Raw genomic sequence first — 26,448 nt, 5'->3', positions numbered from 1 at the left:
ACCTAAGCCTCTAGTTACCACGGCCCCGCTAGTATCGGGCCGCTGTTCACTCGCTTGGATGGTCCCTCTAGTGGCCAAAGAAGGGATTTGGCGCAGGGAATTTATTGATATCTTCACCCTCCTCATGCATGGGGCGGAGGGGGTAGATACCAGGAGGATGAGCAACAAGGAAGAGGACAAGCGGGTGCGGTATCATGTATATCCCACTAAAACTATTGTGACTTGGGGTCAGGCCTTTGCCATTTTTGCGGCAGTGATAGTGGAGAAATTCCCAGATGAAGGGCCTGGCCTTTTCCACTATGCAAGCGTGATTACTGAAGAGGCTGCCAAGGGTGGGGGCATGGGATGGTATCACTACGACTGTGACTTCCGCAGACAGAGAGCAATCTGCCCTGACCTGGAATGGGACCAGTTGGAGGTCCGTTTATGGGTAAAACACATGGGCAAGCATACTGAGGGGTCTGCGACAAAGTCAGGTTCAGAGAGCGGTGTAAAGAGCAAAGAGAAGGAGGATAAAAAGGAGAGGAAATGGGAGAGCAGGAAGTCCTTTCGGGGCGGGCGTGGGGGGGGTCGCAGGCCTGGCTTTCGGGCACGGTCTCCTGGAACTTGCAGGCTCTTCAATGCAGGGTTCTGCTCCTGGGACAAAGCATGCCGTTTCTCCCACAACTGCAGCGTGTGCGGGGCACCCCATGCCGCCACTGCATGCTCCAAGCGCGACACCCCCGACAAACTTTCATCCAGCAAATAGCCCGGGGGTTTCCCCCCCTCCTGCGCTCTGGCCCCCTGCGTACACAGCCACCAGCGCGCATGACCTAGCCCCTCACGACCATGTGAAAGGGCCCTCTCCCATCTGCGTAAATAACCTCCTCAGCGCACTCCGCGGGTACACTGGCAAGGAAGGGTCCCTCATTTCTGAGGGTTTCTTAGACGGTTTCCGCATTCCTTATCAAGGCCCCTTAGTGAGCAGGGATGCGGAAAATCAGAAGTCAGCTAGGGAAAACCCGGAGGTAGTGCGGGATAAAATAGCGAAGGAGGTGTCTTTGGGCAGGGTGGCGGGCCCATTTTCTTCCCCCCCCTTGCCCCACTTTGTGATTTCTCCCCTGGGGGTGGTACCAAAAAAGGAGCCAGGGGCTTTCCGCCTTATCCACAACCTATCACACCCAGAAGGGGACTCCGTGAACTCCTGGTTGGACGAAGGTAAATGCTCAGTGTCTTACTGCTCCCTAGACCTGGCAGTCGACATGATCAGGAGGGCAGGGAAGGGAGCCTGGTTGGCCAAGTCCGATATCGAATCGGCCTTTCGGCTCCTGCCAGTACACCCGGACAGCCAACACCTTCTGGGCTTCAAGTGGGGGGACCAGGTCTTTTATGATAGGTGTATGCCCATGGGATGTTCAGTGTCTTGTGCGTACTTTGAGGCGTTCAGCTCCTTCCTGCAGTGGGCCCTAACAAACAGGTATGGCATTGAGGGAGTGACCCACTACCTGGATGATTTCCTTTTCATCGGGGGTGCTGACTCGCAAGATTGTGCACGGGCGCTGCAATGTTTCAAGGAATTGGCAGGACACTTGGGCGTACCTTTAGCTCCTGGTAAGACCGAGGGTCCGGCGCAGATTTTGGTATTCTTGGGCATCGAGTTGGACACGGTAGAGGGCGTGTCCCGACTCCCTGCGGATAAGGTACAGGCCTTGCGTCAGGAGATCTGCGATCTACTGGGTAGGGACAAGGCTACTCTAGGCGAAATCCAATGCCTGCTAGGAACCCTGAATTTTGCGGTAAAGGTCATACCCATGGGGAGGGTCTTTGCACGTAGGTTAGCAAGGGCAACCGCTGGTATAAAAAAGAAACATCACTGGGTCAAGCTGGGGACAGGGCTGAAGCAGGATCTGGTGGTATGGAGCGAATTCCTCGCCTGCTTTAATGGGACGGTGATTTGGAAACAGCCCTGGATTGATAGTCAGGAACTTTGTCTTTTCACTGATGCCTCAGGCAGGGAAGGTTTCGGGGCTATCTTGGGCGAAGAATGGTGCGCGCAGGGATGGCCCAATGTTTGGCGCAGGCGTAGGATCACCAAGAATGTTACTGTGTTGGAGCTCTTCCCGATTGTTGTTGCATTACACCTATGGCCGGCGGCATTGTCAGACAGAAAGGTGGTGTTCTGGTCTGACAACATGGCGGTCGTTCAGGCAATTAACAACCAGTCCGCCAGGTGCCGGCTGGTGCTGTGCTTACTAAGGGAGTTGGTCCGGGCTTGCCTGCGCATCAATGTGGAGTTTAAAGCCAGGCACATTGAGGGGATTCAAAATGTGGCAGCTGACGCTCTTTCTCGTTTTCAGTGGCTCCGATTCAGGGAGGCCTGGCCGCGGGCGAGAGCGCAGATGACCCCATTCCCGGACCATCTATGGAGGATCCTGCAGTGGGACTGAGCCTGAAAGAGATGGGAGAAAGAGCTCTGGCCCCAGGTACCAGGAAGCGTTACAACGCCCACATGGCAACATTCAGAGCAACTTCTGTAGCACTGGGTACTTCAGGGGCTGCGTTGGTGTCCCAGGTCCGAGCATTTCTGGTGTGGGCTAGGGGACAAGGGAAGAGCCGTTCATGGGTGGGCAGTCACCTGGCAGCTGTAAGCCACGACACTAGGTTGTCTGGCGGGGCGGATCCCACTAACTCCTATCCCATCCGGGCCGCCTTGAAGGGTTGGGCTAGGGAGGAGCCCAGGGCCCCTGACAATCGAGCGCCCATAGATTTCGAAGTCCTGAAAGGCATGCTAGGGGCTCTTGAGTTCGTCACCTACTCTCAGTACGAGGCCACGCTGTTTTCAGCCACTTTCTGCTTAGCATTCTTCGGGGCTTTCAGAGTCAGTGAGTTAGTGGCTAGGTCCAGGGTCGACTGTTCAGGGGATGCGTTGGCATTTTCAGACGTGTCTGTTTCCGGGTCACTGACCATTCTTTTACGCAAGTCCAAGACTGATCAGGCGGGGCGGGGGATCAGGGTAGTTCTCCAGCCCCTAGGTGACCCCAGGTTCTGCCCAGTACAATGGGTAAAGGCGTTTTTGGAGCACAGACCGCCGGGCCCTGGTTATCTCCTGCTGCATTCAAATGGTACCCCTGTAACTAGATATCAGTTCGAGCAGGTGATCAGGGCCAGTTTAACCAGGGCGGGGTTTGCCCGGCCGGACAGAAGGTATTCCAGCCACTCCTTCCGCATTGGCGCTGCCACCGCCGCTCACCTGGCGGGATTAGAGGCCGCTCAGGTGAAGAAACTGGGGCGTTGGGAATCTGATTGCTATAAGGTATACGTTCGCCCGTGAGGCAGCTTTTAGTAATGTGTTTGTGATTTATGGTGTGTATCGTTGAAATCACCCTTTCTGATTAAATAACTTGGTGTACACCATGTCTCCTCTTTTATTAGGACGAGTGGTGTGGGTGATCGGGCATTCATTTGTCGCCCGGGCGGCCCAATGGGCATTGCACCGAAAGTGGATGCGACACTTCCCTCAGACCAAAGTGGAATGGATGGGGGTGCCGGGGATGAGATGGTTCGAACTCAGGAATAAGATCGAGCAGAGACTAAGAGCACACGGGTCCACCTTGCCCCACCTGTTGGTGATACACCTGGGCGGTAACGACCTTGTTACCCTGGGGAGACGATTGCTGTTATTAGCCATGAAAAGAGACTTAGGGGAAATCTGCAAGCGTCTGGGCGAGTGTGAGATCGTGTGGTCAGAGATCATCCCCCGCAGGTCCTGGCGGGGAGCTAAATCCTTGGAAGCGGTAGAGCACTCCAGGAGGCGCATTAATGGAGCAATGCGTAAGTTCACAGCCCAAAGGGGTTTGGGCTTTATTCGCCATGAAATGATTCGGGGAAATGTAAAGGGGTACTTCGACTTGGATGGAGTACACCTCTCCCAAATAGGCATGGACCTGTTTTTATTGGATTTAAGCGAAGCATTGGTGAATAGCGGGTGCAGGTAAAGAGCTAGGTTGGTGGGGGGCCCTGGTTGCGACGGTTAGCCGCCTCCAGGGCTGTGGCGGAGTTACAGGGCGATCTGGAAGCAGGCCGGTACAAAGGGTACCTCTGCGCGGCACCACGTGGTGCCTGAGCCAAAACGAGGAGCCTCCAGAGAGGTCCCGGAAGCCGGTCGGCGCCCCGCTAGGCCTGTGGGCGGTTGTGGGCCTGAACAACCGGGGGTTTGCTATGCGACGCTCCGCCCCGAGAGGGGGGGTGTGAGTAGAATCTCAACGGCACGTGATCGAAAAAAGAATCACTTGGGGGGGCAGCACTTGCGGGTCGTTCCCGTGCTGCCCGGCTCATCAGGCGGGGCAGGTGAAGTAGATGGCCGCCTGCCCTTGGATCGCCCGTAAGATAACCCACCGATTACATATCCTGGAATTATGTAATAAATCCTGCAGCATTTGTTACCCAACTACAACTGTTTCTTGTGTCTTCTTTGGGTAACCTAATTTGGGGGAGGGGGGTGAGCGGGGTGCCACTGGGGGTACTATGCCGCTGACCGCGGCCCCCGCAGGGGGCCACTCGGCGGTCGGCGCCTTAGTGGCCCCGGGGCCCCGGTCACCCCTCCCCATTCCATACTTCGGGGGGGGCGGGGCAGGGTCCCTGATCGTGCCCCCCCCCGTGTCGGGGGCCGGAAGTGACGCGAAAGGCGCGTCACTTCCGGGCCCCAGGTGTGAGGGGAAGACTATTTAGCCTTCCCCCACCCTCACTGGCGACCTCTTTGTCGCCCACCTCGCCTTTTTTACCCTCCCTACCGCTTACCCGGCGTGGTGTGGTGGGGTGGGGTTTTTGGCTGAACGTTTTAATGTCTTTCTTTTCGTTGCAGGCGGAGTTACAGGGCGATCTGGAAGCAGGCCGGTACAAAGGGTACCTCTGCGCGGCACCACGTGGTGCCTGAGCCAAAACGAGGAGCCTCCAGAGAGGTCCCGGAAGCCGGTCGGCGCCCCGCTAGGCCTGTGGGCGGTTGTGGGCCTGAACAACCGGGGGTTTGCTATGCGACGCTCCGCCCCGAGAGGGGGGGTGTGAGTAGAATCTCAACGGCACGTGATCGAAAAAAGAATCACTTGGGGGGGCAGCACTTGCGGGTCGTTCACGTGCTGCCCGGCTCATCAGGCGGGGCAGGTGAAGTAGATGGCCGCCTGCCCTTGGATCGCCCGTAAGATAACCCACCGATTACATATCCTGGAATTATGTAATAAATCCTGCAGCATTTGTTACCCAACTACAACTGTTTCTTGTGTCTTCTTTGGGTAACCTAATTTGGGGGAGGGGGGTGAGCGGGGTGCCACTGGGGGTACTATGCCGCTGACCGCGGCCCCCGCAGGGGGCCACTCGGCGGTCGGCGCCTTAGTGGCCCCGGGGCCCCGGTCACCCCTCCCCATTCCATACTTCGGGGGGGGCGGGGCAGGGTCCCTGATCGTGCCCCCCCCCGTGTCGGGGGCCGGAAGTGACGCGAAAGGCGCGTCACTTCCGGGCCCCAGGTGTGAGGGGAAGACTATTTAGCCTTCCCCCACCCTCACTGGCGACCTCTTTGTCGCCCACCTCGCCTTTTTTACCCTCCCTACCGCTTACCCGGCGTGGTGTGGTGGGGTGGGGTTTTTGGCTGAACGTTTTAATGTCTTTCTTTTCGTTGCAGGCGGAGTTACAGGGCGATCTGGAAGCAGGCCGGTACAAAGGGTACCTCTGCGCGGCACCACGTGGTGCCTGAGCCAAAACGAGGAGCCTCCAGAGAGGTCCCGGAAGCCGGTCGGCGCCCCGCTAGGCCTGTGGGCGGTTGTGGGCCTGAACAACCGGGGGTTTGCTATGCGACGCTCCGCCCCGAGAGGGGGGGTGTGAGTAGAATCTCAACGGCACGTGATCGAAAAAAGAATCACTTGGGGGGGCAGCACTTGCGGGTCGTTCACGTGCTGCCCGGCTCATCAGGCGGGGCAGGTGAAGTAGATGGCCGCCTGCCCTTGGATCGCCCGTAAGATAACCCACCGATTACATATCCTGGAATTATGTAATAAATCCTGCAGCATTTGTTACCCAACTACAACTGTTTCTTGTGTCTTCTTTGGGTAACCTAATTTGGGGGAGGGGGGTGAGCGGGGTGCCACTGGGGGTACTAAGATGGGTCACACCCATTGCGAGAACCAGAAGCCCTGGGGAGCCTCTTGCAAGCTTCAGCCTGTGGCGGGCAAATGGCGGCCTTCTGCTATGTGCAGGGGTGTCAACCCATACATCTTGCTTTTGGAAAGATCTTTATTTACAAAAATCATTGAAAGGCAAACTAAAGAGTCTTTTGCTCCTGATACTTAAAGACTGTAAACGTCAAAGACCTGTCAGCAGGAAAGAGGGGTCATCCGCGTTTTTAGAAAGGATTAATGGCTATGGAAAGGGACCCCGATGCGTGTTGGGTCGCATGCATAGTATAATTCTTCAGCTAGGAATTGGTAAATAAACAAAGTTGAATACCCCCAGCAGGTGTCATTTACTGCTTCCGGAGTCGCCATACTTCCGGAATCTAATCTCCGCTCTCCAAACATCCGCTCTTTCTGCACGTGAGTCTGTGTCTCCATTGCGTCATATTTAGAGGTGATTTCCCATGGGCCTCCGGGAGGTTGTTTTGGGGGAGGGGTTTGGATCACGGGCTTTTGACCTTTTCCACCTCTGCATTCAGCGCGAGCACTGAAATGGCGAGAGCACAGGGTCAGCAACTCGACTGCACACTAGAAGATAAGGCTCATGGGCAGGCTGCACTCTTGTTAGAAGGTTTTTACAGGTTAATCAATATCTGATGGGGTAGTGGAGGTGGTCAGCTACATTATTCACAGAATGACCTCTCCGCCATGCTCTCTCAAGCCTCCCGGCCTTCACCGCGGTCACTGCACAGCACGCTCCATTATCTTAAAGGAAACACTCTGCTTTTTTTAATGCATGACCTTCCCCTAAAAAATCCAGCCCAGGTTCCTTGATAACCTCATCTCGATGTGTTCATAACATGTTTGATAATACGTGGTTTAGATTATATCTCGGACGCAAGATAAGTGGTTTTATTTATGTATTTACTTAATATGACTTAACCTGTAGTCTGTCGACTTCCACCACCCCTCACCCCCCCCCTGCTCACACCTGTGCGAGCCGCTACTGGGTCTAACTCGTGATGGCACAGTACGTCCACATCTGGCAAACCACTGCAGGAGTCCTTCCACTCTTGGACATAGAGCCTGTGAATAATTCTTATTTTGGCCTAAGATTCCTATCTTTCAGATTTCCAGGGAAGTTACCTTTTTGCTCGAGCAGTACCGATGGGTTTCCTCGACGAGCAGCCTCATCTCTCAGACTTTGCTCCGCCATCTTGGACAAGGATATTTAGAAGATTTGAGTAGTTGCTTCAAGAACATGCTCTTTGTTGTTTTCCCACCTAAACTCTCCACTTGCTGGTGATCTATGCATATAGTAAGAGAAACACAAGAAGCTTGTGACCCTCACATCAATGGTGCTTAGGTCATGCACAGAATAGTAGGCCGCCTGACCCTACCAAAAAGTTGACCGCGACGAACGTTACAAGCATTGAGCACTGGCAAGGAGCCCAGTCACCAGCGTCCATTTTATAAACTGATTACAATCATTGTTATGCTGAGGCACTTCAGTTTAGTGTGATATTAAGTAGATTAGCTCAGAGCAGGCCCTTTTCCAATGTGGCAACTCAGGCATACTTTAGAAAACAGGTAAGGGAGCATTTACTATTTTTTTTACGCAACGTGGTGCAGCAAGGGAACTTGCGTTAAAGGGAGAAAGCAGAATTTCTCCATATTTACAAAGATATGAAGCATTTAAGCTCTCTTCTTGCTCTGGCTCACTGTGAGCTGCCTAACTCCAGTGGAAACAAAGGGGATGATGGACGGAGTGTTGAACAATGCAAGCACTCACCCCCAGTCAATTGATCTGGGTTTAATCCATCGTCATTATTTAGCTCACTCCGCCACCCCAGTTCAGACACGGCCATATGCAAATCAGTCTGACCCTGTGCCTCATGGGAACAGTCCAGCCCGAACTGCCAAGCCATGTATTCCCTGGACCGGAAACAAGCATCCTGGGGCCGGTTTCTGGCTAATCAGCATACCCTGCCAACTTAGGGCGAACAAAGCAAAACCAAAGGAGATAATGGACGGAGTGTTGAACAGTGCAAACACTCACCCCCAGTCAACTGATCTGGGTTTAATCCATCATCATTCTTTAGCTCACTCTGCCACCCCAGTTCAGACATGGCCATATGCAAATCAGTCTGACCCTGTGCCTCATGGGAACAGTCCAGCCCGAACTGCCGTGGGTCCCGTGCTCTCCATGCCACTGGAATCAAGCTATCCTGGCTGAAGAGGGGTGAAACCCCGAAACCGGTCCTAGGATGCTTGTTTCCAATCCAGGGAGGACCTGGCTTGGCAGTTCGGGCTGGACTGTTCCCATGAGGCACAGGGTCAAGACTGATTTGCATATGGCTGGGTTTAAACAGGAATGGCATGGTGAGCAAACAAACAATGGATTTAGGCCCAGATCTCTGTACTGGGGTGAATGTATGACATTGTTCTGCATTCTGTCCATCAACTGTTATTTTTGCATTTGTCACCCCGAGTGGGGCGGGTATGCCCAGACGTGGGTCCCGTGCTCTCCATGCCACTGGAATCAAGCTATCCTGGCTGAAGAGGGGCGAAACCCCAAAACCGGTCCTAGGATGCTTGTTTCCAATCCAGGGAGGACCTGGCTTGGCAGTTCGGGCTGGACTGTTCCCATGAGGCACAGGGTCAAGACTGATTTGCATATGACTGGGTTCAAACTGGAATGGCATGGTGAGCAAACAAACAATGGATTTAGGCCCAGATCTCTGTACTGGGGTGAATGTATGACATTGTTCTGCATTCTGTCCATCAACTGTTGTTTTTGCATTTGTCACCCCGAGTGGGGCGGGTATGCCCAGACGTGGGTCTCGTGCTCTCCATGCCACTGGAATCAAGCTATCCTGGCTGAAGAGGGGTGAAACCCCGAAACCGGTCCTAGGATGCTTGTTTCCTGTCCAGGGAGGACCTGGCTTGGCAGTTCGGGCTGGACTGTTCCCATGAGGCACAGGGTCAAGACTGATTTGCATATGGCTGGGTTCAAAATGGAATGGCATGGTGGGCAAAAAAACGATGGATTTAGGCCCAGATCTCTGTACTGGGGTGAATGTATGACATTGTTCTGCATTCTGTCCAGCAACTGTTGTTTTAACTCCAGTGGAGGCACCTTTGCCCATAGAATAAGGGTGCCTGTGTTATAGGCAGGATTGTCCTTGTGTGGGAAAGGACGCCTTCCTACACAAAAACAATCCATACATCGAAAGAGGAAATAGCAAGGAGAAAAATATAAATTTCTGCTCATTACGTTTGTTGGGTAGGCGAACCATTTTGCCGCAAAGTCTTTGTAAATCTGGGTTTGTGTCAAAATAAAAGGGTGGATGCAAGTGAACACCAATGTTGCACCCATGTAATGCCTAAAAGACATACAGTAACACAAGGCAGCACCTTGCACTGCCTTGCGTTACTTTGTATTTGCTAAAGTACGCAAAGTAGCTTTACATGGCTTAGTAATTCCAAAAATGGCTGTGCATTCCGGTTGCACCACAAAAGTGACGCAACCACAATGCAAAACCATAGTAAATCTGGGCAAGTTAATGTTTTATAAATATTACGCGTTGTCATGGAACCCAAATACTAAAATGTATCATTAATCGGATCTAAATGTGGTGCTGGATGCAGTTAATTGTTGTGATTCACACATAACACCATCCAGAAAAACAGCAATGGAGGGGACATTTGAAAGTCAGGATGCTCTCTCTGTTTTGCACAGCAGTTATCCTGATCTCAGTTGGCAACAAAGGGATGTGTCAGAGATGGAGAGGCAGTTTGGCAGGGTGGGAGATGGACGCCAGAAAGAGCCTTGTGTGGTGCACACATTGCATAGTGGGCAAGAGTTCAAATGAAGCTGACATCTGCTGTAAATGCTCCGAACTTCACCAAGCCCTGATGATCTGAATGCGTTGTCCTTGTATGTTGGCGCACAATGATGCTGTCTAATAAAGATAATTAAGAAAACTGTTTTTCCACATCAATCCCTTTGGAAAAGGCATTATTTAATCCAGACCAACGCTTGTATCGTCGATCCTTTTGTTATTATGTTAAAACACAGCAGCTTACGATATGTTTTTAATGTTGTGTATAGCTTGAACTCTTAATCAGGTTTTTGTGTTGTATTGTAATTCCATTTATATAGCGCTTACTACCCAAGACGAGGCGTCAAAGCGCTTTTTCTGCATGTAGCACGCTACTTTGGAACCCATACAGGATTAGTGGTGAATAGTATAGTGAAATATGGAAGTAATTTTAGTCGTAGATATGTTAGTAAGGGGCACATGTATCAATGTAGGCTTTTGCGATTCCTAATTGCGATTCTTAAGAAATCGCAATTAAGGAATTGCAAAAGCCTATGCATGTGGGAATAGCTATAAAATTAGCGATTCCCAAACATTCCTTAATTGCGACTCGCAAATTGCGAGTCGCAATTAAGGAATGCCTTCCCATTTATTCCTATGGGCCTACAGGCCCATAGGAATGAATGGGAAATTGCATGCAATTTCAAGGGTGCAAGATCGTCAAAAGGACACCGTGTTGCACCCCTGAAATTGATATGTGAAAGGGCATGTGTGTGTGTAACCTACAACTTTGAAAAACGCACTTTAGTGCATTTTTCAAAGTTTTTGCAAATTACCATAAGGTTCAAATTGATGGTAATTTGCGACCCCTATTAGCGAAATCGCTATTTGCGATTTCATCATGCATTGCATTTAAGGAATCACAATTTGCAATTCCTTAAATTGCGAGAGCCTTACAGTTTGATGCATCGTAGAAGGCCTTTTTGCGGGTGCAAATGGATGCTTTTTGCGAATCGCACCGTTTGCGCTCGCAAAAAAGGTTGATGCATGTGCCTGTTAGTGTTTTGTATTGAGAACGATAGCGGAGGGATAGAAGAGGGAAAAAGGTTTGCATTTATATAGCGCTTGCTACCCCTGATGGGGTGTTAAAGCATTTTTTTTCAGCGAGTAGCATGCTACATTGGAACCCATAAATTATTAGTGGTGAATAGTATAGTGAAATATGGAAGTAATTTGAGTGGTGGATATGGTAGTTAGCTATTTGGCTTGAGAAGTATAGTGGAGGTTATGCATTGTTACATTTTTAATTTATATGTGCTTTTATTTTTGTCTGGTCAACAAAGATGTGAAAACCTTTGTAGCATGTATGCCGAAATAAAGTTATTTACTACAAAAAAAAACACAAAGGTGCACTGTTGACCAGCTATGCCCTGCACTAGGAAAAAGCAAGGATTACTAACCCGGTACAGCGTCTGCGCAATGTGCGGTGCGAAAATCCAGTTTTAGCACAGATGTTCAATCAAAACGGAAACTGATGGATTTTGAGAAATCACAAAAATGGGTAGCCTGATTTTTAGACCCTCTTTATGAGAATTATGGTAGTCCTGCATCAGTAGTACCTCCCCTGGTATTACCAATGCTGTGGAATGGTCGCGCACCATTTCTGAGGAACTGCAAATTTTGGCAATGGGATGTAGAATAACATTTGGGAAATTGAGTTAGCACACCTATTTACACAAAGGATTCCCGAATTCCAAACATTTTTAAGCTGTTGAACCTGGCCTCATAATAATTATGATCATTACTCCATGTGGTTAATAGCGGGTGCTGTGCCCACTACACTGCATCCCAGTTTGGTTGGTACCCGGAGTCACAGGCCGAATCTGGATTTATGGGGCTTTTATTCTAAGGGGTTACCAAGAATGGACCTTATTGCCTTTTTGCAGTTTTTAAACAGCGCAAAGTCGACCGAAGGCAAGCAGCAGTTACATTACACAAGGCCAGATTAATTTTTGTACGCACAGGGGGATTAACTGATTTGTTCAGAATCACGGGATGTCGAGCCAATGGCGAGACTCGAACCAGGGGGCATATTTACAAGCCCCTATCGCCATAGGAACGTCACTTTTTATTTACAAGGCAGAGTTAAGCAACTTGACGTGGCTTCACGTGGCTTGACGCTGCCTTGTAAATAAGGCACCCTGGGTGTTGCCCTTGGCGTTCCACCGCAACACCCATTGATTCTGACACTGCCCCCTGTTTACCAGGGAGGCGTACGTAGGAGGCAGCACCAGAATTAAGACCAGGGAAAACATGGTCTTGCCCTGGTGCAACGAGGAGAAATGTTTCATTTCTCCTCGTTTTTGCTATTTTCATGTGTGCTGCGTTGTGCAGCACACATGGAAACAACAAAAGGCCAATGATTGTTTTTGTACATCAAGGGGAACCTTCTTGCCCATCAAGAATCTTCCCCTCAACACAGGCACCCTTGCACTATGGTGCAAGGGTGCCTGCATTGGCGCTAGGCTGCTAAGTGTAGCGCCAGCGCAGGTGGAAACGCAGGTCTGCGCCATATTCTTGTAAATAGTGAGGCGTTAAACCAGGAAGGCTAACGCCTCACTCCGCCACTTCCCTTGTGAATATGCCCCCTGGTTCCCCAGTTACAAAGTCTGCAGCCGTGGCCTAGCGCCACATCCTCTACATTTTTTTTTAATGCAGACAAATAATTGGGAAAAAAATCTAAACTAGGATAGCAGGGTGGTAAACTACTTAAACAGGGGTAAGTATGCCCACTTCTGCATCGTGCTGTGAGCTGCTTCAGAAGCAGGAAGGGGGCTTACACATCAAATTGCAGAACCTTGTTGCCTATTCAGGCTGTATGCATCCCTGCTTCTGACTTATTAGCTCACACCCATTATGAGAATTGTTGCTTAGACTCACAAGCATGGTGCCCTGAGAGTGCTGCTTCCGACGCTTGCCGCAGTGATTTCATTGTGTTACCTGCAGCCGGTGATCGCCCTCTGTTTCCCCCACCCTCTCCCTGAAGAGGTTCGTGGCTGGCAGAAGCCATCAATCAATCCCCGTGTCACTGGTCAGCTGATCAGCCTTTCTGATCATCGAAGCGGGCACTTCCAGAGATGGAGGTCGTGTGGTCAACCCCTTCGGGTGCCACTGCCGAGAGGATCCAAGCCCCCCTCGGGAGAGCGGAGAGCAAAGTGAGAGAATTGGTCCCCCCATGCACTGGGGGATGGGAAATCTGTGAAGATGAAAAGACGAGCAAAAGGATTCTAGGTGAGGAGGACATCTTTCTTCTTGTGTAGTATTAGCATCTGGACAGAAGGCCTCCTTCACCACAAGTTAATGTTGGCGCGGCCTGGTCAAGCACCCAGGGCCTTTATGATGGAGGGGTATTGATTGCCCCCAATACAACCTGATCATAAATAAGCTTCCAGTTTTCGGATTTGACTGTTTTTTACATATAAATGCAGATAAAAAACAATGTGTTTCCTGTCTGTATTTATTTTTACTCGGAAAATGCTGGACAATTGTGCTTCTCGTGAGTGACTCTCACTGCTGTCTTTCTGAATTGCTGGACTGCAGCTGAGCGGGTAGACAGCACGGGGAGTTAAAAAACAGGTTGAGATTTTGCAAAATACAGGCACATGCAGTTTGCATTTGCAGTATAATGCTGATATTTACCTGTGGGTGTAGTGTTTTGCTATATTTGGCTGCTTAATTTGCTAAAATGCGACAGGTATCAAAGTATGAGTACATGTTTATCAGTTAAATAAATGTGGAAATATACCATTTTATGACTCCATTTATTCTCAAAACACAAAATAAATGTGGAGACATACCAATTAGATGGCCCAAAAATGTATATGGATAAACACAGACACAAATGTGAAGAAAAAGACATAAAACTGGGAGGCCTAATCATAAACTGATACATACATTCCTGAGGCTGACTGGATAGGACCTGGGCCTAGTTCAAAGGCCTGGATCCTATGACATTTCATGCTGATTTCATTAGAGTACATGGAATGAGTGTGACATGGGGTTTGGGGCTGAGTCCTCAATTTCAGTATTTTAACGTTTCATGGAACGAATGCAGATGAACACAAGAAATATGGTTATATGAAGGGGGTTGTCGACACCTCTGCTCTGTTACTTCGAATTCTGAGATGTCATTTAACATTTTTACTATAAGTGCATGTTTGATCATTTTAAGTTACGTAAAAGGGGGGCACATGCGGTGATTAGGGTACTGATTCACAAAAGGGTGGTGATGGAGAATCTGTCAAAAAATGGACGATCCTCCTCAGTGCTTCTCGGCACCCGATGAACAGTTTGCTAGATGACTAGCTGGCCACCAGCCGAGGTTTCCCTGGATCCACCATCAGCTCAAGTGGCGGTATTGCTTCCAAGTCTAAAGCGGCTGGTGACCCATAATCGATTCTGGCAGACTTAGCTCAATTAAGGACTGCATGATAATGATGGTGGACTTTCAAAGGAAGTTACACGTGACATTATTAACCTAAAGACAATACTCGTCACAGTATTCGGCAGAACAGATAGGTAAGCGCTGACAATTTAATCCAGTTTTATGGCTGTACATCTCCAGGCCCATATTTGGTGGTCAAATTCCAAAGCAGTGTAAGACATTGTAGGACATCTACCTGCCGCAGAGGCAAATTTTGGGTAGGGCCTGTAAAATATCAGGGCAAAGTCTCAAAATGTAGGACAAAAGGTTCATTTTATGGACACATCTTTGTAAGTCAAGCAATAATGTAACACTAAGTAAAAATCTCCAGATCTTTCTGCACATCCTCCATTGTTTGTTTGCTGTACAAGCCCCTCCCACCCTCCATTGTAAGCTTTTTGCCACTCCCTCTGGCCTACCATTCTTTGTCAGCTTGCATCCCCAGTCTCTCCCGCCCAGTCTCCTTTGTTAACTTACTGCATCATCCTCTCCCACCTGCTTCCCTAGTACATCCTGCCTACCCTCTGATGTCCTTTTACTTCCACAGCCCCTTCCTCCCACTTTTCATTGTCCATGTGCTTCCACACAATATCTTGCATGTCCACTCCCACACCTGTGTCCTCCTCTTCCACCCTCCCTAAACTTAACAAGTGTATCTGTAAAGCACACGTTACCCAAGGCTATCTTACTGCTGAATAATAGATGTGTATTGTTACCCAAATCATCCTCAGAAGGATGAAAGGCTGAGTAGCCCACTGGGTTTTGAACCTGTGACCATGAGGTCGAACAGAGGCCCCTACAGTGGACGCCTTAGCCCACTGAGCCACGAGACTCACTACCCATTTATTTGTTTTTTAATTAAAAGAAGCACATTAGTGCTGGCCATTGTCCTGGAGCCTTTTCTTTTAGGTGCCTGTTAGAAATGGGGTTTCTGGTTGGCTAGGGCATGCGCCGAAACCAGGCAGAACCCACCACTCTAGTCAGGACAAGGGAGATACACACCGAAGATAACCCCTGCTCACCCCCTTTGTAGCTTGACAGACCAGCCAGGCTTATTCCAGAGGCAATGTCTAAAGCGTTTGTGCAACACACTCAGACAGCAGTGACACACTAGGCACAACACAAAAGAAACTCCACACAAGGTTATATAAAAACGTCCTTTTGTATTATCCATAAAACACATTAGATCACAATCACATATAATACTGTGCCACTAGGCACTTGTCATGACTTCACAGGGATTACATAAATCACTAGGCCATTCGGGCCACTCTCATAAACATCAGTTAGGGCAACCAGTAGCTACTGGTAGGTACTGAGAATAACACATTATGCATACACATCATCCACAGTGCATCATAGTAAACAATTGCAGCAGTGCACATTTCATAAGCCCATCATGCCCACCTTAGGCATATGCAGATCACTATTCGTCAGATTCCGTAATATGAAAGTCCTCTGCCTCTCCGTCAGCATGAAAACCATCCCTTGCTGCCCAGGTGAACCCCTCTGCCTCTTGTGAGTGTTTACCACCTGTACCCACACTCTAGGGCACAACTGCAGCCAGTCAATACAGAGGACAGACACGTACCTCCCTTGTAGCTGGGGAACAAGCACAGCTGTCTGTGCACCCATGCGGCAGCTGCTAACAGCCGGGATTTCTCGAATTCCCAAAGAAATTTCTCTACGCCAAAGATTGGCCAAGCTGGTGAGGAGGCCTCACTTCGGCCTCTCCATGGGCTGGGACCTTGTCGGGCCTCCCACTACAGCCGGGAGCCCTCTCACCCTCGTTGGGACTTCCTTGCCCTGGTCGGCTGCCATTTGGCAAGGCAAAGGCACTGTGGCCTCGCAACCTTCTCTCGGCCGACCCGGCCTTCTTCCTTTCGGCTTTGAGTTAGTTAACCGGCAAGGCCTGGGCATCTTGACCACACTGCAGCGGCATCCCTTGTGACAGCCTACTTCGCAGCTCCCTCTTGCTGTTGGGCCTCACCCACAACCAGGCTTAGCCTCTGCCTGGTGCGACACCACCAAGTGCGACACCACAACACAAGCCCATGCCAGGGGCTCAAATACACCAGGCACAGAAAACATGAAGAACTCCATGTGCTCCTCTGCAGCGGGAACCCACTTCTTGGGCAACAGATTTTTTGTCGCTCTCAAAGCACGCTGTGATACGGATTAAAAACCAAGCGCTCCAAGCCCAGGTCCAGGGCCAAGAGCCCCATGAAAACAAAGCACTTGAGTCTGCCCAGACCAGGGGCACAGCAGCACTCCTTAAAGAGTGCTGGGGAGACACCAGCAGAGCGCCTCCAGGCAGGCCAGCACAAGGGGCTTCAGAACGGAGAGGCAATTCTTCTCTTAGCCCCCCAGAATAGTCCAGTCCCTAAGTGGTTCCTCCTGGCAGTCCAGCTGCCTGCTGCCCACAAGTCCCACGTAGTGTATTCTTTCAGTTCCCCAAACATGGGGGTCACAGCCCCAGTACTTATAGTCCAAATGTCTTTGTTCTCCCCTGGCACAGGGCTCTGAGCCCAATCCAAACCAGTTCTAGGGGCACTTTAAAGTTACATGTGCAAGTGCACAACACCCCCCATTCTCAGTGTAAGGCTGAGCTCCAGACACACCACAGGGGGCGTAGCCAGCATTGTGGAAGGCAGGCACACAGACTTATTAAGGTGCAGGTGCGACTCCTCTTTCAGCCTAGCGCTGAGTCACCCAGACATGGCAGGACACACCCCAACCCCCCCACCAGGGACTGGCTGCAGTGAATGCACATCCCCTCTCTCCTGTGAGTCAGAACCCAAAGGTCACTAAACATCAGGCAGGCACAAAGACACATAGCACACAGAATGCCCACTTCTAAAAGTGACATTTCTAAAATAGTAATAATAAATCTGCTTTCACCAATAAGCAGGATTTATCACTACTATTCCAAATATACTAAACATGGTCATGCTACCCCTCTCATGTCAGGAATTACCTCTGAAACACATATCAAGGAATCGCCAATGCAAACCTATGAGAGGGCAGCCTCACAGCAGTGGGAAACCAAATAGGCTGTGTGTCACTAGCAAGACATGCCACACAGTTAAAGCACATGTCCTACATTTTACCTACACCACACCCTGCCCATAGGGCTAGCTAGGGCCTACCTGAGGGGTGACTGATATGTAGTAAAAGGGGAGTTGCAGACGTGGCAACCACGTTATATGCAACGTCACAGCGGCAGTAAAGTGCGCGTGAAGGCCCTGCAGTGGCAGAGGCCTGAGAAAGGTTTGAAAGGCCACTTTGGTGGGTGGCTCCAGCAGTGCTGCAAGCCCACAAGTAGCATTTAATATACTGGCCCTGGGTATATGGGATACCACTGTACAAGAGACTGATAGGTAAATTAAATACGTCAAACAGGTGTAGACCAATCTTACCGTGTTTACTATAGAGAGCACGTGCCCAGAGTCATAAAACCACCAACAACAGGTCGGAACAAAAGCAGGAGGAAGGCAAAAAGTTCTGGCATGACCCTGCAAAAAGGGCCAAGTCCAACAGTGCCTTTTCTTTTAATTATTTTTAGCCATATCACACAGTGTCTGGACTGCTCTAGAGCATAGCTAAATATCACTGTCAAAGCCAATAGCTCTCAAAGGTGACACCTACTAGCTTTGCCAATGCTTGTCTTCCTGTAGTGAGTCAAAGCTTATACAGCCCCAGTGCGGGAGAGGGCATAGATAGCTTTTCAAATACAAATATGGTAATCTCCCCTCTAATAGTCTATAATTAACAACCCTCGTAAAAACATACAGTGTTCTTTACGAGAGGACAACTGAATTGGTCAGAAGGCAAATACGGACACTTGGGGAAAGCTTACCCGTCCTATTTGAGCCCTCTAAATAAGATAGATTTTCTACCTCTGCTTTGTAAGACTAAGCTTGATTTTTTATTTCATTCGCTAACATGTTCAACCCCTCACGGCTGCACTCATTCTCTTTCCTGGCAGGTAGCAATCAGTTTGAAGGGTAAACGCAAATTGTGTTATTTCTCCTGTCCTTTTTTTCTGGTACACAACTGAACTGATTTGAGGTGAGATTCGATTTCTCCGCTTTTTGTCTTTTGTATGAAAAATATTGGTGCATATGGTTTAATTAGAATTTGCTTTTTCAGCATACATTCTAAAACATTTTATCTAGGGGAACGCTATTTATGCGTTTTCTTCACGCTCACGCCTTTTCTAAAGCATGCTTAGCAAACATCTCCCATGGTCTCTATTTGTTTCCATATACATTATATATATATGTGTGTGTAGGTTCTCTTGGACTCCACAGTGCACTCAGAGGTAGACATCCTTCTTCTTGGATTTTAGAACATCACCTTTTCTACAAGAGACAGCTGATGAGGTAGACTGTAATATAAGTCTTTCTTCGACTTTTAGAACGTGCGTGAGCACCCATGGACACACTTCTTGGCTCACAAAGGAAAATATAGTTTTTATCTTTCAGAACTTATAGTGGAGGTCTCTACATATTTTTCCCATTTTTCCTGACTGACTTCAAATATAACTTTTATTCGACAGATGCTACCTGGTTGACCCTACCCAACGCACCTGATGATGACCTCATATATTTGGGAAATAAGTGGTTGAAACGGTGACTTTATCATTTTTTGATTTCTAATGGACCTCAAATAGCCCTGCAACCCTGGTCTATTGGATGACACAGTCCCCTTAGTTACTTTAACTGAATTTAAAAAATGGCCAAACGTGTCATATCATGCTTCAGATGGCATGTTAGCACCCATCGCTCACACTGAATGGATGCTTGATAGATTGCTTCTTCAATATCTCGTTGTCCACATGCCTTTATGTGAGCTAATGTAATGGGTTGGTATCAAATGTAGGCTAAACCCAAGATAAGATTGTCTTGCTAGCCTTATATTGTATCAATTATTCCCCTGAATTACCACGTAAGAATGGTTATTCTTTGCATATAATAAATACTTGTTTCGGTTGTGATATGGGTGTGGGCGTTGGGTGTGTGTGTGTTACACACACACCCACATCATTTATGAGATGTTAAATTCCTTTATTCATGACAGCACTGATGACATCTCAAGTGACATCATTCATGACATCATGAAAGGTTTTTTTAGAACCACTTTGATTGGCTTACAAATAGAAAACAATGATGTTGTTTGTCATGCATGTCCCTAACTGTTAAAGCGATTGCAATATTGGCACCAACTTTTTGCAAATCCAATGATATTTTGTGAACCGATGCAAGAGCTAATAGGTTAATTCCCAAAATACTGAATTGTGGTCATTTGCAATCCTACCTCCTTCATGAATATTCATGAAATAGGTTACAAATTTCAAACTATTACAATTTTCTGTTATCACAGAGATTGTGACTTGCTGGGGTAAGTAGACCACCATGTTTGTGAGCACTTCACCGAGTTGCACAGTGGTGGTTGGCTGAGTTGCCCGGTCTTTGGCCTACCCTGTGCTCCACCCACCCCTAAGAGTGTCCAACCAAGGCTGTGTGTGCAGAGGGGGTTGGATGTGCGCTGTGAAATTTGGCCGCACACTGCGGCCCACCAATCTTGTGGCCATTCAATCAGAATACTCTGGTAACACAGAGAAAAGCTCCCTCTTGAGTATTTTTTTTATTTTGTACCACAGGAGTACTATGTTACCAGTACTGCAGGAGTACCGCTGTACCAACAGACAAGATATATCTAACTTTTTCTAAGAGTTAAAACCATCTTACCCAACCTGAGCCCCTCTTTATATGTTAAATTCTCAAAAATGGCTGAACGAGTTTACATCAAATCAGAAAAAGCAAGGTTTCTGAGTACAGTTCTAACTTGGTGCAAAACTTAGGGCAGTTTCTTTTAGCCTTGTTTTTCTGTATTGGAGAGCATACTTTCTTATGGGAATTACAATGGGAAATCACACTTTTGGGACACACTTTTTTCTTGGCCTCAACTTGACGGATGAGTGCAAAACTTCTCATGTAGAAGCTAAATGAACTTGGATGAACGTTTCTTGTACGTTTTCTGCAGATTCATTAAACAGCATCATAGTAAGAAAACAAAAAATGCCTTTTGTATCGAAAGTGTGACCAAAATATAACTACACTAGCGACAGCACCACCAGTGTAAAATTTAATTTATATATCTATACATTCACTGAAAAAACAAAAGGTTAAAGTGGAGTTGTGTATGAGTAAGGTAGTAACATTTTAACTTACATTAAAGAAACCTTTGAAACTCAATTAAAAAGTGTTAACATTTAAAAACCATGATACTGAAATTCTCCAGGTGTATGTGACTGACATAAGCATAACTTACATCGCCATAGATTTCAGATGTCATGTATGATGTAATATGTGAGCTCAAAAGCAGTGCGTCACACCGGGTCAAGTTATACTTTTTTCAGTTATGTATAATGTTTTTATAAATTTTGCCCAAGAAGTATCCATCTGGGCCTCTCCCTCCCACAGCGTCAGGGTACTCCAACTCTTCCCCCTAATGTGTTTATTGTTTACAATTTTCTGGACACAAAGACTGAGTCCCCTGTGCTTTAATGAGGTTTGCAACATTTTGTTTCATCTTGCAGCCAGCCAATCAGATGCCTCACTACCGCAGGACTGCCTTAATAGTAATGGGGAAGGGGTCCACATTGCCCCTGCCCGGAGCAATTTCGGCCCCTGAAACCCCATCCCTGAGGGCCCGGCCACATAAACAAAGGGGAGAGGGGCTGTGCGGCCCCTTACCGGAGCCATTGATGGCCCTGGGGACACCATCCGGCCTGCTCCTGCAATGTTTCGGGGTACCCACCCCCCGGGCAGAGCTGTATCCCTGCCTGCACTGGTGTGGGCAGGGAAACCTGTGTTTGATCTTGCTTGATGGGAGCAATTTCAAAGCTCCCACCAAGCAAGAGCAAACATGAATTCTGCTCCCAACTGACGGGATCTTTAGAAATCCTCCTGCCAGCTGGGGGCGGCTTCAGATCTGTTTCCCGGCCCGCAGTGATGCAGGCAGGGAAATAGATCTGAATATTGCTCCCTCCTGGAGGGAGCAGCGTTTTTAGCTTCTCCCTGTGGGTGAGAGCAATGCCAGCTCCTGCTGGATGCTGGGAGCTGGATGGGGCTGCGGGTGTTTGGAGATCCCTCATGGCCAACAGCGAGGATATGATGGGTTCCCTGGGAAGACACCAGGGCACCCACCCTTTTTTGGCCATACCCTGAGGATGTGGTTTCCGGGGCAGAAATCGAGCAGGGGAGGGGGGGTCGCTCAGCCCCCAGTCCCCATTTAATAATTGCCCAGGCCCAAGGGGATGGGGTCCCAGAGGCCAAAACCAGCCCTGGGAGGGGGGCCGCCTGCTCCCACCCTCTTTATTTTAAAGGCTGGGCCCCAGGAGATGGGGTCCCCGGAACTGACATTGGTCCGGGGAGGGGGCTGCATGTCCCCCTACCCATTTACAAAGGAGCCTGACCGGGGAGGGGTCACTGGGACCAAAATCAGCCCCAGGAGAGGGACTTTGTGCCCCCTCCCCATTTTCAATATGGCCTGGCACCTGTGATTGGGGTCCCTGGGGCCAAAAAAGGCCCCGGGACGGAGTCCCCGGGCCCTAAATTGGCCCAGTAAGGGGGACACGTGCAGCCTACCCTCACAAAATGTGCTGGGACCAAGGAGATTGAGTCCACGGAGCTGAAATCGGCTCGGGCAGGGGGGCTGCGTACCCCCGTTACCGAGTTGGCTGCGGGGCTTTGCATTAAGAAAACTCTAGAATTGCACTGGAAAATACAAAGGTTACAGGGACTTTATAGTTAGAATATAGCATTAAAAATCGTAGAAATTTACTGAAAAAATAAAAGGTTACAGGTATGTTATAGCTAGGAAATACAATTATAAACATCTTAGAAATTCACTAAAAAAACAAACGTTACAGGGACATTATAGTTAGGCTAAGATTTTACACACACAAAACCATAGCAATTTAATAGTTATAGTTATAGTTATCTCAAGTGCCTATAGCTTGTGCCCTGCGGTAACTATAACTCACGTCCTCACCATGCTCTGCTAATTTCCCCACATATTATATCGCTCATAACATCTTCTATGACATCATAGATAATATCACTGCAACATTTTCTGCAAAATTATTGATGAGAAAACTGTGAATGTTGGGTGTGAGTTACAGTTACCTTATGGCACAAGTTACAGTTCCTTCAAATAACTAACTATAACTGCTGAATTTCTATGGTTTTGTGTGTGAAAATCTGAACCTAATTATAACGTCCTTGGAATCTTTGGTTTTTCAATGAATTTATAAGGTTTTTAATAAGGTTAATCCTATTTCCTAATTATATCATCAATGTAACCTTTGATTTTTCAGTGAATGTCTACATTTTTTTAATGCTATTTCCTAACTATATCTTCCCTGTAACCCTTTTTTTTCTGTGAATATTTTTGTGTGTGTGTATATATATGTATAGATATATATATACACACACACACATATATGGTATTTATACAAATAACTAAAGCAGATTGTTAGTTACTTTTCACTTTACTATGTCAGCCTTTCAGGAGCCCCTCCCGTTCCCACCCCGCATATTGGTGAGTTCCAAGAGTACTTTATTTTCATTTCTAACACTGATCCTCTGCAATTACATCTTCATTTAATTTGTTGTCCTGTGAAGAGAATATATCCATGATACTAATATAGCAGTCATGAATATTGACTGTCAACGGCATGCCTGTGAGAGTGGGGACCAGACTGGTGACAGCATGATTGGATATGCTGCCAATAAACAGATGTAGCCCAGAGAGTTCAAGTATGTGATATCCATCACTTCTGTGGGCACAAGAATCATAGCACTTTGTTTTATATTTCATATTCCTGTCTATGCTAAAGATTCGGTGGCACAGGCACTACCAGTGGCTGTCGTTATGTACAGAGGTAGCATGTGGCTATGCAGGAGTGTTCCAGGAAGAATGCTTTGATGTCAGTGATTGGTGTGGCAGTTTAAGACAGAGGATGGGCACAGAGGAAGGCCTGATCCTAGAGGAAGGGTATAGTATAACATTTATGTACTTTAATCATGATTACTAGTGAACATGTACAAGTAACCAGTGTTTGTCCAACATCTATGTACCATGCCGGAGTGTTTACTTCAGCTGGCGATGAAGGGTGACAGATTTTCTACAGGAAACAGAATATGGTGTTTGCACCACCCCCAGGGTCAATTTCCAGTTGACAATATTCAATTCATTAATGAGTAGTGAATCGCCTGAATGTGGAGCATGGCTAGAGTGGCACAGGCAAGGTAATTTCATGAATTCCATGTCAGTGGAGCGTGTGACATGTCAGTGGATCCTCTCGGGAGAGGAAAGAAGTGTTGCCGTGGCACTCTTCGGTCTGAGGAGGAGTGTCAGTGGGAGCTGTTGTCATTAAATTAGGAGCCTGCCGGGGCACTGATCATCCTGCTCATAAACCCCTTTGGATTATTTAACAAGAAGCTAACTGTTGAGAGCGTTAACGGAAACACACAGTTTGTTGTGGAGTGAGGATTAAGAGGGATTACCATCATTCAAACGTCCTCCTTTCGATCGTATACCTCAAACTGCAGCATTACAAGGTGTGGTGGCATCCAATCCTAAGGAGCCTTAAGGATTGGGGCTAGGGTCTTAGATCTCTAAGGAGCGGAAAAAGCCAGCGAAGGGGAGACATATTCTTTGTGCCTCATTCTTTTTCTGACGCGGAGGGTACTTTTTCTCCCATGCACTCCAGAATGGAGGCGGTCCTTCAAAAGATATGCCATCTCTCATGACGAAGGATGAACTAATAGCCATGAATAAGGCAGCTGTCTAAAAAACTATGGCAGCAAAGCCAAACCAAGATTTAAAGGGGTCTATGTCCTCAACCTCCGTTAATGATAGTGATTTGGAAACTTCAGACGTGAAAACTCTGTCAACATCATCTGGCAAATGTGTGAGGAGAGAGGAAATGTGGGAAGTACTCGCTCATGTAAGGAATAATTTGGGGTTTTATCCATTCCAGATGGACGAGGGAGGTGAAGTTATGTTCCCCCAATATGTGAAACTGTCTATGTTATCAATGCCCTTCCAAGGAAGGATTAAAGACATGGTTATGGGCGAGTGGAATAATCTGGACAAAGCTGCAGTCCGATTGTTCTTGCTAAAGCTCTACTTACTGGGGGGAGATGATGTTTTGCCCCATGCTGTCAAGACGGATACAATTCTTGCCACCTTAATTGGACATACCTCAATTAACCCCGAGGACTGGACTCCCTATGATCCTACTGACAAGCAGGTGGATCCAGGATTGAAAAACGCTTTTTTCTGCAGAGAATATGGCTTAAAAGCATGGATGTCTTCAGCTTATTATTTCCAGTCCATGATACTAGACTTTGATAAATTGGCAGTTGCTATCCAGGAGGGGCAGAAAAGTTCAGATCTCCTATAGCAATGGATAAACAGGCCAGGTTATTGGCTGATATTTCATCGGACATCATTAGAACTACAGCTACGTCATCTTGCACATTGATGGCGGCCAGAAGAAGCCTCTAGATGAGGGAGTGGAGAGCGGATCCGGCAGAGAAAGCTGTGCTCCTTAAAATGCCCTTTGAGGGACGGCTGCTATTCGGAGATCAGTTGAATGTTATGATTTTGAAGGAGTTCAAGGACTGCAAGCACGCCCTTCTAAACAGGTCTACACCTTCCTCCTGTACTGTGATGCTGTGACCCTTTCTTTTAAAGTTGTCAGGTTTGGGTATAGCATAAGATGTTTCTGACTTTGCCAGAAAATACATTGCGTTTTAACAGTGTATCTGAGGGTAGAGTGCGAATATCGGCTGTCAATCAAGGCCTTGTCCTAGCGCCCCATTCTCCTTTCAGGCTCCCTAACTTCAAAGGCCTGTTCGCTCCCAGTGTATCTCATGCAAATCTTTTAATAAATGTTTAATGTTCATTTGCAAGAGAAACGTTGCTTTTCTGATAAACTCCACTGGAATATTTGATAAGGATGGATGCGGGGGAACCTGCCTGCTCAGCCGTTCGGATCTCAGGACGGGCGGGATTGGCAAGTGGGGCATCAGATGCCGCCCTAAATAATTCAAGAGCTGTTCCTGAGGCCAAGCAGATAACAGGCTAAGGGAGGGCACATCTCCTCTGTGGGAGTAAGGATGTGGAGTGGGAGGGGCTGCAGGGGCGTCTGTGGAAAAAGGCTGAATACAGGGGTTTGTGGAATTAGAATCTAAGCCATGCTGCTCTAAGGGAGCTCCTCTCCATCTGCTGAAATTCTGATTCACCCTCTCCTCGACCCATTCTACATCGTCGCACCCTTTAGTTATTTCTTCCTTCCTTCACAGTTGTTCCAACTTCTAACCACTATCCTACTTCACCGCATCTCACGATTTATCTTTTTAGCTTTCCTTTTCTTTTCATCTGTTATTTTTTCAATTTCCTTATCTTCCTTCCCTCTTCTCCTTTCACCCAACCCTAGTCTCATCTCATCGTTCTCCTTCACATTTGTAATCCTCATCACCTTTCCTCCACAACCTCACACCTCTTCCTCTCCACTTTTCTTTCTACTATTCGCTGGTTTCATTTTTTTCTCCCAACTTCTCTTTCCATTCTTGCTCGTCTCTTTCCTGTACCCCTTATCACACTTAAAATGTCACGTTTATTTTCTACAATCCTTTTGGCCCCGTCCTCTCTCTCTTATTTACTAGCAATTTCTCGACACTCTTTTCCACTCCTTCGCCCTTTTTTCTCCTACCCATCTCTTTATCTCTCTCCTTCGAACTCGGGTTGCAAAGCTTCCCTTCATTTGCCTGTCTTTCTCCACCCCCCAACGCCCTCCTCTTCCTTTCCATCTCTCATTCTTACCACTTCCTCCCCTTACCCCACCCTCGTCGTCCCTTCTCTTTCCTCTTTCTCTTCTAGAACCTTCCTTATTTCCCACAAGCCCCTGCCCCACCCACACTGT

The 26,448-nt window shown here is 48.0% G+C and overlaps 1 protein-coding gene across 5 annotated transcripts in view; it reads right to left on the bottom strand.

Moving 5' to 3' along the window:
• The window catches only part of CPLX2 (complexin 2), a 669,325-nt gene that overhangs the window by 101,729 nt on the left and 541,148 nt on the right, over positions 1-26,448 (bottom strand). The gene's annotated exons all lie outside the window — the stretch shown is intronic.

This window comes from Triturus cristatus, chromosome 7 (genome assembly GCF_964204655.1).
Source record: "Triturus cristatus chromosome 7, aTriCri1.1, whole genome shotgun sequence".
Lineage (NCBI taxonomy): Eukaryota > Metazoa > Chordata > Amphibia > Caudata > Salamandridae > Triturus > Triturus cristatus.
Note: the sequence above shows the minus strand (reverse complement) of the source record. Positions and strands in the feature narration are given on the sequence as shown.